At 36.0% G+C, this 17,796-nt stretch overlaps 1 protein-coding gene across 1 annotated transcript in view; it reads right to left on the reverse strand.

Annotated features, from left to right (window-relative positions):
- Positions 1-16,239, reverse strand: part of LOC124268542 (monocarboxylate transporter 12-like) — a 63,933-nt gene extending 47,694 nt beyond the window's left edge. The window contains 2 exon segments of the mRNA XM_046703535.1: positions 15,809-15,902; positions 16,183-16,239. The gene's annotated coding sequence lies outside the window, so the exon portion shown is untranslated.
- Between the last annotated feature and the right edge of the window lie 1,557 nt (positions 16,240-17,796).

Consider the following 17,796-nt stretch of genomic DNA (forward strand, 5'->3'; position numbering starts at 1 on the left):
CTAAAGGTGAGAATCTTTGTAATTATGCTAGAATGTTATCATATTTGTTCTATCATCTGTTTAGCAAACCCCTCTGTGTCAACTGGCACTGTCAAATAACACTGGCATTCCACAGGATGTAACTGTGTATAAACATACACATTATAACAAAAATAATGTACCTTGATGTTTTCAAGGATATATTAGGCTACATTAAATATTGTTAGTATAGGAACATTGTATCAAGGGTCTAGCAGATGATGAAAAGCAAGCAGACGCCAAGTGACACATTGTTGCAAGATGTAATATATAAGCTTAAAGTGACAAGAGATGATAGTAGAATTAGTAGCCTAGTGGTTACAGTGATGACCTGTCAATTTTTTCTGTTATCAGACATGCAGGTTCAAATCCTGATTTTCTTTTGGTCAGCCAATTTACAATGTGTAATGTAACTTAACTTGTACACATGAAATCAAAATTTTATAAAAAAAATAATTCTTTTTGGTAATGTAAGTTACACTGTTCAAAGAAACTTGAATTACCATCAGGTAAATCTTGCTTAAGCCTGAAGACACTGACTTTTCCACTCTGTCTAGTTGCCTTTGTTCCCACACAATAAAGAACTTGGAGAAGGTAAGCATTGTTTCAAAATGTTAGTATGGTAATTTCTTTAAGTAAATATTTACAAACTGTCCAGAGTGGTGTACTGATCAAACAAATAATTAGTTTATGGATAATTTGTGGGCTGCCAGTCAATTACCGATAACCAAACCACATAATCAATTAAAGCATTCACTATTTCTTCTTTAAAATATGTTTACAGAATCAATGAGTATTGGTTTCAATTGTCATACTGAAACTGAGAACTGATTACCTTTGTTTTCATGTGCTCTAACAGTTGGTTTTATCTTATATCTATAATTGATCAAAAGGTGGCATCAACAATTGATTATGCTATTGGAGGGCAGTTCTCTTCCCTATATAACTATACTATTGACATATTTAGCATTAGAAAAATTAGAAAACACCAATTTCTTGAACATAATGATAATGCTTTATGATTTCAAATATTTGTTTTCAGATAAGAGAAATTTGCTTGAACTGATTTCAGGAGTGTCATTTCATGGAGATGACAACTTAAAACTTGAGGTTGAAGGTAAGCATAATATGTGTGTTAAAAAATAATCAGTATTACTTTTTTTCAATTTTCTAATTTAATGTGACAGAATTTCAGAAATACCGATGCATCAGTGGTGATTCAATCTGCATAAGCCTTCAAAGCCAGGGCCCCGTTCCTCAAAGCGATCGTATCGCTACGACAGTCGTAAGTCTATGTTAAAGTATGCGAGTTATGATCATCTTAGCGCTACGATCGCCTTGAGGAACAGGGCCCAGGACTACTGACATTTGAAATTAAATAAGTAATGTTTCCCTTGAATAGATTTATAACATCAAAGTTTTTAAAACAGAATTCTCTTTTGATATAAAGTCATCTGTTTTTCAGTTGACACTGGAAAAAAAATGCATGTTTCCAAGCTTGGAAATGTCTTGGAAAGATGATGTTTCCAAGACATTTCCAATCTTGGAAAGATGATGTTTCAAGACATATCCAAAATGGATACATGAGGATATCCATACGTTTCAATTATTGGATATGTGCACAAGGGGAGATAACTGGTGGGTGATGGTAAATGTACGCCGAAAGACCTGACCCTCGTTACTTACGATGAGCGAATCAAGGCCGTAGATTAACCAATTAACAACTTGATAGTCATTAAAATCAGGCTGTTTGTAGCCTTTATGACTATACTGGTTGGACTCACTGAATAATATCACGCTACAAAATGAACTTGAACAGCAACATTTTTCAGGTTATCATTTGCGCCTCTAAACATTGAATGAAATAATTACTATTTATGATGAAATGGATCAGAGAACATTATAATGGCATAAATGAGGCTTTACATGACTCATGTAATGGTGAAATTAAAATTATATAATCACTATGACATTGTTAGTTTACTCATGGCCAGACACATCAACCTGGTACCGGTAGATTTATATGTATTACGTAAACATTCAGTATTTCTTAGTACTTGAGATAAGATTACACAAATTTTCAGTGAGACGTTTAATCTCAGATCATTTTGTTAGGTAGCATTCACTAAAAGTAAAACTTCAATAGATCGGTCATTGGCACACTGCCTGAAGCAGATTTCCTTATACTGCATTAAACAGTATGGGGATACATAAGGCATCATACCACGTATGTGGTAACAATACCTGATTATTGCATACATTTCGATGTACATCTTTCAGCATAAACAAGTTGGTTCAACTTGGTTGTATGTTGATTAATTTCCATTTTTATATGTCCACAAGGGAGATAACCGATGGTGATGGTAAAATGTACGCCCAACGACCTTTATCAAGGCCGTTAAGATTCACCAATTAACAAGGCCTGCTGTCTTGTTAATTAGCAAGTGAACAGTTAAAACAGCCTCTGGAAGGATAACCCAGTTTCAGTTTATATGCCTCTTACAACTTCTTCTTTATTCTGATAAAACCACCATCGGTGGTACAAGAGCATTTAACTATACAATATTTACACAAATGTGTATACATATGGACATGCGTCATGATGATGAGTTATTTATGTAACAATTTATACAAATGAGAGATACAAAGTGATAGAACAGTTGCTAAGTTTAAAATTGACAGGTGATATGACTCTTACTAAGCTGTTGTTTAGCTTGCTTAGCTTTGATTTTCTGTAAGAATTAAGTGACGATGCATTTAAAAGATAATGAAATTCGTCACCAACTAAGTTGCAATTACATAGTTCACATAATCTTTCTTCTCTCGGTATGTTCTGCCATCTGCCAGTTTCGATTGTAAGATTTAAATTTGAGGTTCTAAACTTCAAAATAGGGTCATGTATAGATTTTGGAAATAGAAGGTATTTTTCAAAAGACAGTGGGTTTTTTAAATATTGAATATAGAAACCCCTTAGGGCTGGAACGTTTATCTTCTTGCCATCTTAGGATAACTTGATCTGTTAAAATTCGCTTTGCTTTCTAAACGAGGGACATCTTGCATTTGGTTTTGTGATAAGGTTTTAGTTTCTATGTAATGTGAACGAGGAACCTGGCATTTTAACCGACTGAACTTAAAGGTCACATGCAACAAAAATCGAACATAATTAAAACACAGTTTTCACTTATTCATGATATATACAATGCATTGCTGCTTAAGAAAAAAACAAATAAACAAATTATAAGCCCATAATCGCAAATCAAAAGTGCAATATTTTTTATACTTCGGTTTACTTCTCTCGAAACAGAAGCGAGTCAGTGATAGCCGGGATACCAGACCCAGTCTGAGCCAGTGTGCGTGCACTCAACTGTAACGGAGATGATTTTATTGGCTCATTTACCTGTGTTTATGGCCCGATACGCGTTAAGTTCAAATTGCATGTGGTCAGTGATTGAAGATGTGTATTGCATATTGTCATTAGCAGACAGGCAGGCAGGCAGACATATAGGTGTTAATGGAAACAGACATTGAGTTTTTGTTTGCAATCAATATGTTATTTTATGTAACGAGTACATTATTTACTTCTTTGTGTAGGCCTACATATAATCGGGATATATGCATCTTATTTCAAGCTCCGCGAACCTATTCACTGCGCATGCGTTATGAGAGCAGCGCAGCTGTTGAAACTCAGTTTTCCCCAGTTTCGGGGAAATTCAGTGAAATGTTTGAACTCCGATTTCGCGGGCTTTTTTAATCGCGTTTTTTTAACAACTTTATAAGTTGAATTTGCATTTTTATGATTTGTTTCGGTAACTCCATACCAAAGGTATCAGAATCTGCAAAGTTGTATTTTACGTTGCATGTGACCTTTAACATTGTTCCATGGTCAATATCGCAATATTATGCAATGGTAGTATACAGGAGTTTGTTTCAATTTTTGATAAGCCCCATTATTAATGCAAATAAAATTATCAAAAAATGAATAAATAATGTCATGCTCCTCTCAGAGGTAGAGGAACATAGTTTCTATAATTGATTCTTATATTTCCTTGTCAAAACAGAATTCACAAATCACAGATATTTTGTGTATTGGTTTTGTGCGCATAATTTAATATATCATCCAACTCTGATAGTAATTAAACAGCAGGCCGGTGGTAACCATAATGACTATATTGTTGGACCATTTGAAGAATGGATTGGAATAGTAACACTTCCATGTTATCATTTGAGCTTCAAAACATTGGATGAAAGAAAAACTATTTAGGATGAAATAGATCAGATCATTATAATGGCATTATATATACATTAAAAGCGTCATTTATGCTATTATAATGATCTGATCTATTTCATCCTATATATATATATATTATAGAAGATATATTATACTATATATTATACACCAGCCACCAGACACGTCAACTTAATTAATTATTGCTGGAACATTGTTAAAAGCGACGTAAACTTTCTCCACTTTATCTAAAACATTCCATACTCAGTGTTGACCCATGACAGATCATTAATCATTCTTGGGATGTTGGTTGTTTTGGACGGTGGTCCGGACACGCCTAACTTGCCTTTGGGATGGCCCCTTGACCTTGCAACTGTTGAAAAAGTTTCATCAACTAGCAAGCCTCTTTTGCTGACATCAGTTCTCGTGACTCGACCTTCGGTCGCCAATAATAAAATATCTGAAGCCACCTTCGTCAATATCACTTTCTTCTTCCGATGACATGAGTTGAACATTCTTCAAAGCCTCTTCATACTTGGTCTTTTTTGTGGCTGGGGAGGTCAGCTTTTCGAATACCCTTCACTCTGTTACGACTCTTCGCAGAAGAAAACAAACCAATATGCTCATACTTATATTTCCATATATAGGTAAAGTGAAGTAATAAAACCAACGTGATAATTGAATTAATGGCTATTCTGATACTCTTATGGTCAGTAATATCGATAGTTGCATGTTTAGTGGATTTGAACACAGTTAATGAAGTTAATATTTATTGGACGTATGTTCAGCCTCTAACAAAAAACTCAATGTTTAACAATACATAATCCCTTGTTAATTGATAAGTGAAGTCATTTCAGTTAAGATTCACTAATTGACAAGGAGGCCTAATCCCACTGTTGAGTGATCGAGTGAGTCATGTCAGTTAAGGTTCATCAATTAACATGTTAATTGATGAGCGAGTCAGAATCAGTTAGACACCTTGTTGTGTTTTTATTTTACTTACTGTAGATTTTCTGAGTATTTTCTCATGTCATCATTCCGCTTTGTTCGGCTGCCACATTTCTGTCTTGAGGCCTTTCCCTTCTTTGTCTGTAGACATCTTTTCATAGCAACTGAACAAAAAAAAAATGCAATACAGTGGCAGAAAACGCATAGAATATTATATATCTAGCGAAGGGATCACAAAATACAATGGTTAAATGTAAAAAATGCCCATGAACACATAAACAGGTTTTTGTACTACGCAACAAAAATCACTTTCTGAAAGATCAAGAAATGCGGTATTATCATTACATTATAGTGGGTCTTGCTTGTTTTGGCGGTTGCAGTGACGCATGTAAATGCATCATTAACTGATTAAGAACTGTATAGCAAAACTGCAATACCGCCTGAAATTCAGGGCGCGGAATAGCAGGAGTGCTGTCTTTAGCAGTTCCAAGCATAGTCCACAACTTCCTTTGTTCTGCTCTGCTTCCAACCTGAATTAAAGTTCAAATTTATTGTCTTGTGGAATACAAGTTATCACTCAAGAGTCAGATTGTCGTAATTCTACCTGAAGTTGTATCGTTGAACGCGTTTTAATGCATTTGAAACTCTTTGAATTCAGGTGTATATATATGAGCAATATATAGTATATTCATACTTGTATTGTGGATTTAGAGCCATCCCTCCAGCAGTCTCTGCTGCATTCTGAAGTGCCTGCCCCACAGTTTGCCTGTAAAAGATTTATGGGAAAAAATACAACATTCCGATAAATATGACTTGCGTGTCAGCGGCACGATATGGCTGCAATATTGCCGATGTGACAGTAAATATTAACTCACTCAAGTGTGTCAGAACACTGAATCGTCTAAAAATAACTATCACAAAGTTACTGAGAATGGCAGCAGAAATACCTTTTACAAGTCCAGTTGTTTTTCTGTTTGTTTCCAGTCACCGGATTCTTTGACTATCCCTTCCTCTCTGCAGAAATCTCTCCAGTTGTTTCTTGCATATCTGCAATCTGCAAATGAAATTACTGAAAATGACATACTTTCTTGCAGAGTAACTTTGTTTTGACAACCAGTACATTTTCCAAAACTGCCCCCCACGTTCACACCTTGATTACTTCTTTAAGCGGCATTTAGTAGCTGGTATGATGAGGATCCAAGAACTTTTATGGATATGACAACTTCTTTGTTGCAGTGGATGCGACGTTTCGAGGTGCAGATTCTAACACCGTTATCAAAGCAAATGATGCACAATGTATGCACAAGGAGAATTATATACATGACGGGTATGTGTTTATACAGTAGAGGAGGTTGATGTGCAGTGTGTTGACATGGGGCTTGTTGTGATAGGAGATGATTGAAGCCAGGAGAAAGGTGGGTTATTCTTGATTCAGGCCTTTGGATTAGCTTGATCGTAAGCCGTAGGGATGTGGGTAACCTTTGATCTCTGTTGATTAGTTGATTATTTAAGTAATAGACAGGTGGCCTCTCCGGGAAGTTTGTTCATGCGGAACATATCCACTCAGATAATGTACAAGTGCGTATAACCGCAAAAGAAAAAACAAATAACTATAACTCGGTGATTTAGCGCTACACCATACCTGTCGATCTCCTCATTGCGACATATCTCGTCTCAGGGCAAACCAACAGCAATCCACATTTTGTCCCTCCATCAGCTTCATCCTCCGTTCCATTATCTGTAGAAGAATATCTTCCGTGTGTGTTTCTCTGAAACTGTACAATTCAAAGTTATTTGCTGAAGAACTGCCTTTGTCGTCCTGATGTCATATATACTACCCATCAAAAAGTTTAGACTCAAATAAAGCACTCACTGTATGATATGAATATATGGTTACATCAAAGATGAATTTCTCCAACAATCTTTTGGGAACCAACTGCAAAACCTTATGCAGATGAATTGCAATTGAGGATCATGCATCAAATAACTGAAAATCGTGTGCAAATATCGTGCATGAGAACAGCTGCGTTTTGGTGCAAAGTTTTGTTAAAATTCACATGCATCCAAAAAATCAAACATACCGAACCCAGTCAGAGCGGGTGTGATTGCACTCATGTGTAACGGGGTCGTTTTATTGGTTCATTAGCTGATGCACCTTTCATTCGGTTTTGTTTATGGCGTAATAAGCCTCGATAGGTGTTAAGTTCAAATTGCATGTTGTCAGTGACATTGAAATTGTGTGTTGTGTATATTGTCGTGAGCAGTGACAGGCAGGCAGATTGAGTTTTGTTAGCTTACCACAATCAACATGTTTTTGTTTATGCAACGAGGATATTATTTACTCTTGTTTGTATATATATAATCCTGATATGCATCGTGTTTCCAAGCTCCGCGAACCCTGCCTCACTGCGCATGCTGTTATGAGCGCAGCTAAGCTGGAAAGCACTTGTTCCCCAGCGCTAGTGGAAATTTAGTGAATCGTTTGAACTCCGACTTAGCTGGCTTTTTCATCGCATTTTTTTCCAACTTTATGAGTTGAATTTGCATTTTTGATGACTTGTTTCCAGTAATTCCAAAGGTATCAGAATCTGCAAAGTTGTATTTTACGTTGTATGTGACCTTTAAGAATTTCTACGGAGTTTCTTCGTTTCTTGAAATCTCTTGACAATAACCTTTTTCGGCATTACAAATTTGTTTTACGATACTTCAGTTCATATGTAAACTAAAAATTCCTCTAAAACGTGGGAATATTTTGCAAACTCTATATCAGGATAGCTGACTGAAGTACGTCGCTATTTTGTTATAGCCAAGCACTTCCCGTAAAATGATAAGATAAAGTATATTGCTATATTAGTAACTAATTTGTATAATTCTGCTATATATAAATGCGTGCTACTTACAGCATCTCTTGTCAAGGTTAAACTGATGATCGTCTTCAGTTTCGCAGTCTGTGGATTAGAAACATTAGCCTGTGACACACATAAAACATCAAATGCATAACCATCAAAAGAAGCCATGCTATATTACAATTACTGGAACTACATTCAGAGGGAACACCCATTGAAACATCGGAGAGAAAGTACCTGATAACAGGAATGAAAGCTGCTGCATTTGCACAGGCCGTTGCCGTAGGAGTAGACGTGAACTGCACCGCTGCTCCGCTGTTGTCTGATTTTCATTCTTGTCGCTCGCGGACGTGATTGGTGACCGGATTTTGAAAATTCAGTTGCATTCTTATACAACATTTTGAACCATGATAATGAAATAAACAATGGATATTGGTCATACCTTCACAAGTTTTCTCTCATCGACTCAGATAGAAAAAAGTGAACACGTTTGCTGTTGTCTGACAGAGAAGTCGGAATATATAGTTTCCCTTATTTCAGACACATTAAGATTATCATCAATAGCTGAGATAGAATGAGGTTTGATTTCACTGACAGTAAGTACAGTAAGTAATACATGGTAGAAGCAGCATTTGACCATGTTAAGAATATGCAGTTGTGACACCGTAAATTACCTGGTTGCTCTTTGGCAGAGTCTGTCGTAACTAGTTTGGTCTGTGTCTATTTGGTATTCACCCCCTGAACACAAACATAGCATACAAGATAATGTAATGCTGTCTCCGATTCAAAATAGGGATAGGACATATTTTGAAATATCAATTCGACATACAGAACTTTGGTTTACCGTTCTGGCCACTGTACAGTCCCACTGAAAATAGCCGGTGTTAATTAGGGAGCATATTCAACCTTGCTATCCTGACATAAGCCCCAGGGAGAACTTTTATGTCATCCATTAAAGGTTTGAACAGCCAATTAGATCCGGTCTGTTACTTTTTGTTTTCAAATTGTGATTCAATATACTAAATAGGTCATTATTTGGTATGGTAGTCTTGAGTGTAACATTTCAACAACTGTACTGCTGTTGAAGGAGCACATTGCATCATCAGGGATTGCCTTACTACTGATATCTTGTGTAATCAATAATATACTTACCTGAGCTTGATAGCGTCTTCTAAAGAGATATCGCTGACAGACATTCTGACGGCTTCGTAGATGCAAAATCTCAAATTCTACGATAACAAAAATTCAGTATATTGATGTGCGATAATGGACTGCATTTTCCTATCGGTGTTCATATATATATATTCAGAACTATGAGTTCATCCAATTACATATGAGTTGCTCCTCCCATCTGCAGCTTCTCCAACTTTCTGCTGGTTTCATCTGGCTTGAATAACCTGTTACTGTATTTCGAAACAGTCCGGATGTCACTAATTAAAACCCTCTTCTCATGATTCTTAAATTTATTAGCATACACACCTTGTGAACGCATCTCAAATCTTAACGAATGTCCGTTACTGTATTTGTTGGAAGAAATACAATGGGCAGTGCATACAACAATTTGTGGAGCAAGTAAAGAAATATATGTCATACAAATGGTATCGTTGTTTGCCAGTCAGGCACGTTGTTTTATTTTAAGGGTATGTCATGGATTATGAGGCTTGGTCCACTGGGCTTGTTTGATTGTTTTATACCAATATCGCACGGCCTTCACACTGAGGGAATGTTTTTGTTTAGTAATTATATTGCAGTTCTCCATACAACCCAAACATCTCCATGTATTCAGGGGGTGGGGCTTTTTGTTTCGTTTTTATTATTATTCATAAAATGAATTTGAACAATTTTACACTTTATATGAACACCGGTCCCACACAATTTGTAATACATAATTCAATTGAAGCATGTGGCGTCATATGAACTATCATATGAATGGTATATCAAATACAACAATCATTAAATAAACGTAAATACAGAGTTTCACTTTTGATGTCCGACATGCCATATCTGACTTCAACTCTAATAACAATGCCACAGGGACATTGATTATTGTGACATACACAGTTATGTATGTTATGTTTTATGTATTATTAGTAATTTATCGATTTATGCATGTTTAACATAAAAGGACAAATGAGAGTCCACTTGTGACATTGTTGGCTTTGACATCTCCCCTCTTTCACCTGGTGTCCTCTCTCACTAAGTCAGATTCTGTAAAAAACTGGTCTCATAGTTTGTTTCAACAAAAAGCTCAATTAGTGAGATTCGTGAAATTTCTATTAAAGTTATATGTATAATTTTGTTTGCTTATGTTATGCGCTTATCTTCCAAATGTATGCCTGTCTGTGGAATCATCATCTGTGACTTTGTGTCCCTGGTTCTCATGGAAATTAATTTGATATAAAATGAAACATGTAACATGATTCTTGTAAATGGTCACATTAATTTAGGTTACACTGTGATTTATTAAAAAGGAAATTCATTTTGAGACATTTGTCAAACCCTCGCATCTTTGACAACACAACAAATCTACTGTTAAAAGTGCATGAGATTTCGTGAATACAACCCCGTTGCATAACACCGTTAATGAACACAAATGTTTGCGACAGGTGTTAATTGAGAATGTACACTATTTCCCTGTTTGTGTAAAAGCACCGTAATGATTGGGGTTATTACCTTCAAAGTCTTAAGTGATAAAAAGGCTAGTGTGTGTTTTAACAGGCATGATTGGAGTTGAAATTTGATGTTTCATGACATAATATATTTGGTGCCTGCCACCATGAACTCCATTAAGCCAGAGAGTCGCTTCACTGCTCCAACACCTGGAGCCCCTCAATTGATTGCCTGGCTCGCTGTGGTGAGACTAATTAGTGTTCTACACACCTAGGGGATTAAACAGGAAACTGTCTAGTCATTCAAACAAGTCTTGATTGTTCAACTGTGTCGTAAAGGTATATGTTGAAAAGATAGCAGGTGTGCTGTCATATATTGTAACGTTATATGTAATTTTATTGCAAGTTTCTCCCGTAGACCTTTGGCGAATCGAACATTTATGTGTAATTAACATTTGTGTGTATTTCTTGTATGTAAGACACGAGACATACATAAAACAAACTGTCTCTCTCATACCTTTGCGTGAGGTTTAATTTTACAAAACATCTATTAATATTGCATATATCTCAAGGACAGTACCACATGATGAATATGAAGTAAGATGGAACAGATTCATACTTTGTCACTTTGTTTCATCACTGCAACCATATATTACCATGCATATACATTTTCCTTTGTCTTGACTTGATACGGTGTCCCTCCTCACTTAGCCAGATTCTGTAAAACTGGTCTCTCACAAAGCCAGAGTGGGGTTTGGCTGACTGGGAGTTAGAGTTCTGATAACACTTCGTCCATATGAGTTATAGTTTGTTTTAACAAAATGCTCAGTTAGTGATATTTGTGGTTCATGAAATGTGTTTAAGGGAGATACATGTACACTGATATGTATTATTGATGCTCAGTATGGTATTACCCAGATGATGTCATGTACTTTTGTAATCGTGTTAATCGCATAAATGTTATTTTGTCTGGAGACACATAAAATATATATGTTAAAACCAAATTTTGATTTTACAATTATTACAAAACGCACACTCGCATATTTCTTTAATCTTGTCACACTGTAGATATAATATAGACTATAGCCCTTGAACAAAGGCTCACGCTTCGGTGGCTAGTGCTAATTACCTGGCTCGCATCTCTCACTAGCCATAGTGCAATGTTGTTTCAACAAGACCTTTTAGGTGGGACTCTGGTTAAGTCAGAGTGAACGCTTGATACAAAGCGTCATGTGATGGGATTGGATCACGTTCCTGAAAGACTCCTTACTATCTCAATTGCTCATTACAGTGGTTGATCATTTGTTATGTATGACCAATCGTTTTATGATATACCCGTCACATAGGGGGAAGGACAGGTGACAGGTGATGGACGTGGCCTAAATTTCTGAAAGGAACATTTGGTGACTCAGCAGAATGAACAGAGATTGGTTATATCGTTAACCAATGGGTAGGTTGTGTTTCGGCTGTTTCGAATGTTTGAACTGTCGTGTATAGTTTGTGTATTGTAAACATACAGTCAGTTATTATAATGATGTATGAAACATACAACAAAACAGGAATGGGTGGACTCTTTGGCAAGTCAGATCTCAGATATCGAACAAAGGTTTGTTAGTATCTTTAGATAAGTAAACCAATTATCGATTGAAATAATTAAACCATTGAACAGAGATATTATTTATTATTATGTATTATATATATGTGATATGTATATATTCTGTGTAAACAACTTTTACTCGAATATTCAATTGCTAACGGCTGAAGGGATAGTGTAAATCCAGCAAAGGCCATGCAGGAAGCAAATGAACTGTAAGTCCCTCATGGTCCCAAGTATGGTGTTATATCTACAGTTGTTGGCAATCTATAGCCGGTTTCTATATTGTATTATCATATATGGGTAAAATATTCTAGACTGAACTGCACACGCTCCTACCCCCAAACCGAGAAGCATCGTGATTTAGGGTTATTTCTATAATTAGCACAATATAATAGGCTAATAGGTATTTTACATACAATAATTACACATAATAATAAACCTATATCTTTAAAACAATAATAATGATAATGTTGAAGTTTGTTGCCATTTGCACAAACATATATCTTAGATATATGAACTAAACCTGGTGATAAGTCTTACACTCGAGTACTAGTGTGACAGACAAGCCCATGCACAAAACATTCTTGAAATGTGTCCTCACCGTCAATAGTCATATTTACATTTTTGCATGTGGCCGGTCATCAATTTCAGCCTTCCGGGCATGTACCACACAGTCTCTGACCACAAACCCAAATTAGCCCACAGTCTTAAAACAACATTTCATGGTTAGTTGACTGTTTTTACGCAATGATACACCACTAAAAATGTCCACCTCTTTGTGGCAGGTGCTAATTAGAGGGTACCAATTAAATGTATATTCTACCACAATAAGCCCATTATTCCCCTGACAAAGGTTCACTTTCATGACATGTAATAAACCTTGTCCTGGCAGACAGAGGGCTTATAATTAATCCATGATGTAAAGTAGGTCTATGTAATTCGTGTTTATACAAATTGGGAAAAATATTTCCGCTTTTGTGGATAACAAGTAAAATATACATTTAAAACGGTATTTTGGAAAATTGTACCTTACTTGGGGCAAATATAACAGACAATATACATTTTTGACACTGACAATAAGAAAGATGAAGATGAGTGAAGTTATACTAATATAAAGGATTGGTTCCTAGTTGAAGGACGAGTAGAAAACACCTATTTTAAACATGATCACAACTTTCAAAAGAAGTATCTCTTCACGTGTCAGATGCAGTTACATTAATATAAAGCACAAATAGATAGCTCAAAGATGGCATATTCATGCAATCGCCATGAATAAATTTTGTCAAATGCAAAATGCATTATGTAGATCAACAGTAAGAACTATAACAGAACAAAATATGTATGATATCGTTAAACGTACACGCTCATGGGGATCCTTTGAAGGAGGAACTGAACGAAGCAGCAGTAAAATCCTTCCTATATATCCAAAAGATTTCCAAGGCTTTGATAGCTCATATTTCCAATTTTGGAAATGTTTGGATATATGATATTTCCAAATTGGAAATGTTTGGATATGACCATTTTTTCTAGTTGAGTTGTTTGGGTATGGCATACACCAAGACAAAATGCGTGTTTCCAGCAACTCTAGTGATACACGGTTGAATGCTGCAGTTTTTGACAGTGATTCAGAAACTGATTCAGAGATTGATGACCATGTGGATGAAGAGTGAAAGTGGATGTTTTATATATCTTTGCAGTGAATGAGTTGTGAATAATTACTTTTTGAAGATTTTTTAATGCTGACTTTTAACACTTACTTGGTGTCAAAATTAAGCTGTGTCAAGAATGTAATTTCACCCAATATGGCCCCCTGTTATATTTAGGGAAGCATAATTGGTTATAATAACAACATTTTGTGAATGAGATGTTTACTGTATATTTGCAAGAATGTTGTAAATACTGACTTTTAACACTTACATGGTGTTAAATTCAAGCTGTGTCAAGAATGTAATTTCACCCAAAATGGCCCCCTTGGAGGTCAAGACCTGTGATATTTAGGGAAGCATGATTGGTTATTATAACAACATGTTGTGAATGAGATGTTTACTGTATATTTGCAAGAATGTTGTAAATACTGACTTTTAACACTTACATGGCATGGTGTTAAAATCAAGCTGTATCAAGAATGTAATTTCACCCAAAATGGCCCCCTTGGAGGTAAAGACCTGTGATATTTAGGGAAGCATGATTGGTTATTATAACAACATGTTATGAATGAGATGTTTACTGTATATTTGCAAGAATGTTGTAAATACTGACTTTTAACACTTACATGGTGTTAAATTCGAGCTGTGTCAAGAATGTAATTTCACCCAAAATGACCCCCTTTGAGGTCAAGACCTGTGATATTTAGGGAAGCATGATTGGTTATTATAACAACATGTTGTGAATGAGATATTTACTGTATATTTGCAAGAATGTTGTAAATACTGACTTTTAACACTTACATGGTGTTAAAATCAAGCTGTGTCAAGAATGTAATTTCACCCAAAATGGCCCCCTTTGAGGTCAAGACCTGTGATATTTAGGGAAGCATGATTGGTTATTATAACAACATGTTGTGAATGAGATGTTTACTGTATATTTGCAAGAATGTTGTAAATACTGACTTTTAACACTTACATGGTGTTAAAATCAAGCTGTGTCAAAAATGTAATTTCACCCAAAATGGCCCCCTTGGAGGTCAAGACCTGTGATATTTAGGGAAGCATAATTGGTTATTATAACAACATGTTGTAAATGAGATGTTTACTGTATATTTGCAAGAATGTTGTAAATACTGACTTTGAACACATACATGGTGTTAATCAAGCTGTGCCAAGAATGTAATTTCACCTGCAATAGGCCCCTTTGAGGTCAAGACCTGTGACTTTTAGTGGGACATGATTGGTTATCATAAGTACATGTTGTAAAATTGACCTACAGTTTATATTTGCAAAGAAAATTGTGAACAATGAGTGTTTTTTTAATCAATTGGCAAGTAATTGAATTACTGTCCACAATGTATTGCAACCCTAATTGGGCCCCTTGAAGTTAAAACCTTGTGATTGATGTTGACATGTTTCTTCATCATGAATACCTGTTGTAAAACTGATACTATTTGTATGTAAATAAACTGATAGTTGTATATAAGTCATTATGACACACTGATATTTCAGACTTCTTGTTATTTTTCATGAGAACTGATAAAACCCATGGCCTTAGATCATTTAAAAAATATATTTTTTATGCAAAGCTATCTTGTCTCTAAACAAATAACATGTGTTCAGCCAATTCTGTTTGTGGGCCAAAAACCACCCTTATCATACCTTGTCCTTTCACGAATGTTTAGTTCGAAGTCAATTTTTACAAATGCCAACATTATTAGTGTGTTTTGGCGATTGTTAAACAATAGAAAATCAATTTCAACAATTTTGAATAAATTTCATATATCAAAAATAAAATGGGCCACTTTCTTTTGCCCTTGAGTGTATACTGTCTAATTTACCTTGAAACTGGTTGGAGAAAACAGGTTTGGAGTATCTAAGGAAGGCAGTCGAATGACCAAGCTCCGATGCTGCTTAACTGAGTCAGCTGAAGCCGCATTTTCTCGACAGGTTCAGGTCACCTTATTTCTCGCTGAAGGAGAGCGCCATCTTGGTTTCTCTAAAACATGGAGCCTGCAAAATGAACTTGGCGTGATTATATCTGTACGTGTTTGAACGAATCACTGTCACATTCAGTGATTAAGACATAGTTCGTAATGTAGGCCATTCAATTTTCCATTTTGTCTTTACGAATACAGCTTAAGAGGTTTACCGATTACACATAATATTCTACTTTCGCTAAACTTTTTATCAGTCTATATTTTGTATGAATGTCTTATTATGCACTGAGCGATTATCCCATTTAGCTATAAACATATTACACGGCTTAACAACGCAGTAATGGGCACAGTACCTTATTCAAGCTGTAAGCTGAGCGTGGGTTTGAGTAGTAGTTATTTCCCTTACCCAAATAGCTCTATTGCGCATGACCTATGCACTGTATAGTGTGCTATTCAGGCAGCCAAGGAGAGCACTCAGGGAGTAATTCAGGTAAAGAATGTAGGCGCACTCTTTCTCCTTATCTACACAGGTATTGCAACAGGTTGTTTGACGCGACGTAGCAGGAGGCTTCAACCAAGCATGACTTTACTGGCTTTGTATTGTTAGCTCTATGTGAAAACGTTACAGAGTAAACCAACTCTCACAATTTGACATTGCAGTCAGTGTTACATCAGTTTGTGTGTAGGATATATTTGAAGACCTTATTTCTTAACTTTGTTGCAGGGTCGGTGGGGTAGCCCAGTGGTTAAAGCGTTCGCTCATTACGCCGAAGACCCGGGTTCGATTCCCCACATGGGTACAATGTGTGAAGCCCATTTCTGGTGTCCCCCTCCGCGATATTGCTGGAATATTGCTAAAAGCTGCGTAAAGCATACTCACTCACTCACATTGTTGCCTGTGAAGTATAAAGTATTGATATCATTTCTGGAGGTCATAAAGAAGGGAATGGAATTGTGTGTGATTTACGTACGTATGTTTTAGTAAATACTGAATTCTCAAATCATATGGGGCGATGGGGTGGCCTAATGGTTAAAGCGTCCGCTCGTCACACTCAATATCCGGGTTCTATTCTACACATGGCTACAATGTGTTGAGCACATTTGTGGTGTCATACGCCTTGATACTGTTGGAATATTGCCGACAGCTGCGTAAAACACATTCAAATCATTAAGATCTGGGCATGTAAAAATGAAGTGGATTTCATTTTCTGTACCTCTTACACATACGGTACAAGCTATCTCATTTTTATCGATACTTATTGTTTCTACCTTCATTGCTCAAACTCATTCTAAACCTTGCAACTTTCCACGTACTCTTCCAGACTTGATTACGAAAAGGTAATATTTGCCTTCAAGAAGACTTTAAAACGATCTGTGAGATTCATATCATGTACTTTCGTTCTACTGTGAAGGCTAATATAAAAAATCCAAAAACAAAAACAAACTGATTGTGGAGCGTTCCGGGAATTCCAGTAAAACGTATGGACATTGTGTGCCAAAAAGAGTTATATTCAAGATGTTTGGATGAGCCTGAGCACCCGATCCCGTTAGTCGCCTCTTATGACAAGCATGGGTTGCTGAAGACCAATTCTAACCCGGATCTTTACGGATTTTATGTTCTACACTCTGAACATTTACATTGATAGTGCTATTTTTAGAAGTGTGTGCCCATTGTCCCCATTTCGTTGAGAGCTTGTTTTTTGGCTTCCCCTCCTCAATTCGAGCAACTGTTATGTCAGTATCCGTTGCTGTCTTCCTGCCATTATAAATGTTCATGTCATTGAGATATTGATCGTTTTGAAACACGCATACTTCATGTAACTATCATTTATTAACTTGTATTGATTTTGAAACTATTCACGAGTTTCCTTCGGTTGTAAGTGTATTAAAGTTTTTCACACTTTATAACACAAATATACTATATTCAAATTTACTTGACACTCTTTGTACATTCTGTATATCCTAAA

The sequence above is a fragment of the Haliotis rubra genome, unplaced genomic scaffold (genome assembly GCF_003918875.1).
Source record: "Haliotis rubra isolate DU_JTF1 unplaced genomic scaffold, ASM391887v1 Scf139, whole genome shotgun sequence".
Taxonomy (NCBI): Eukaryota; Metazoa; Mollusca; class Gastropoda; order Lepetellida; family Haliotidae; genus Haliotis; species Haliotis rubra.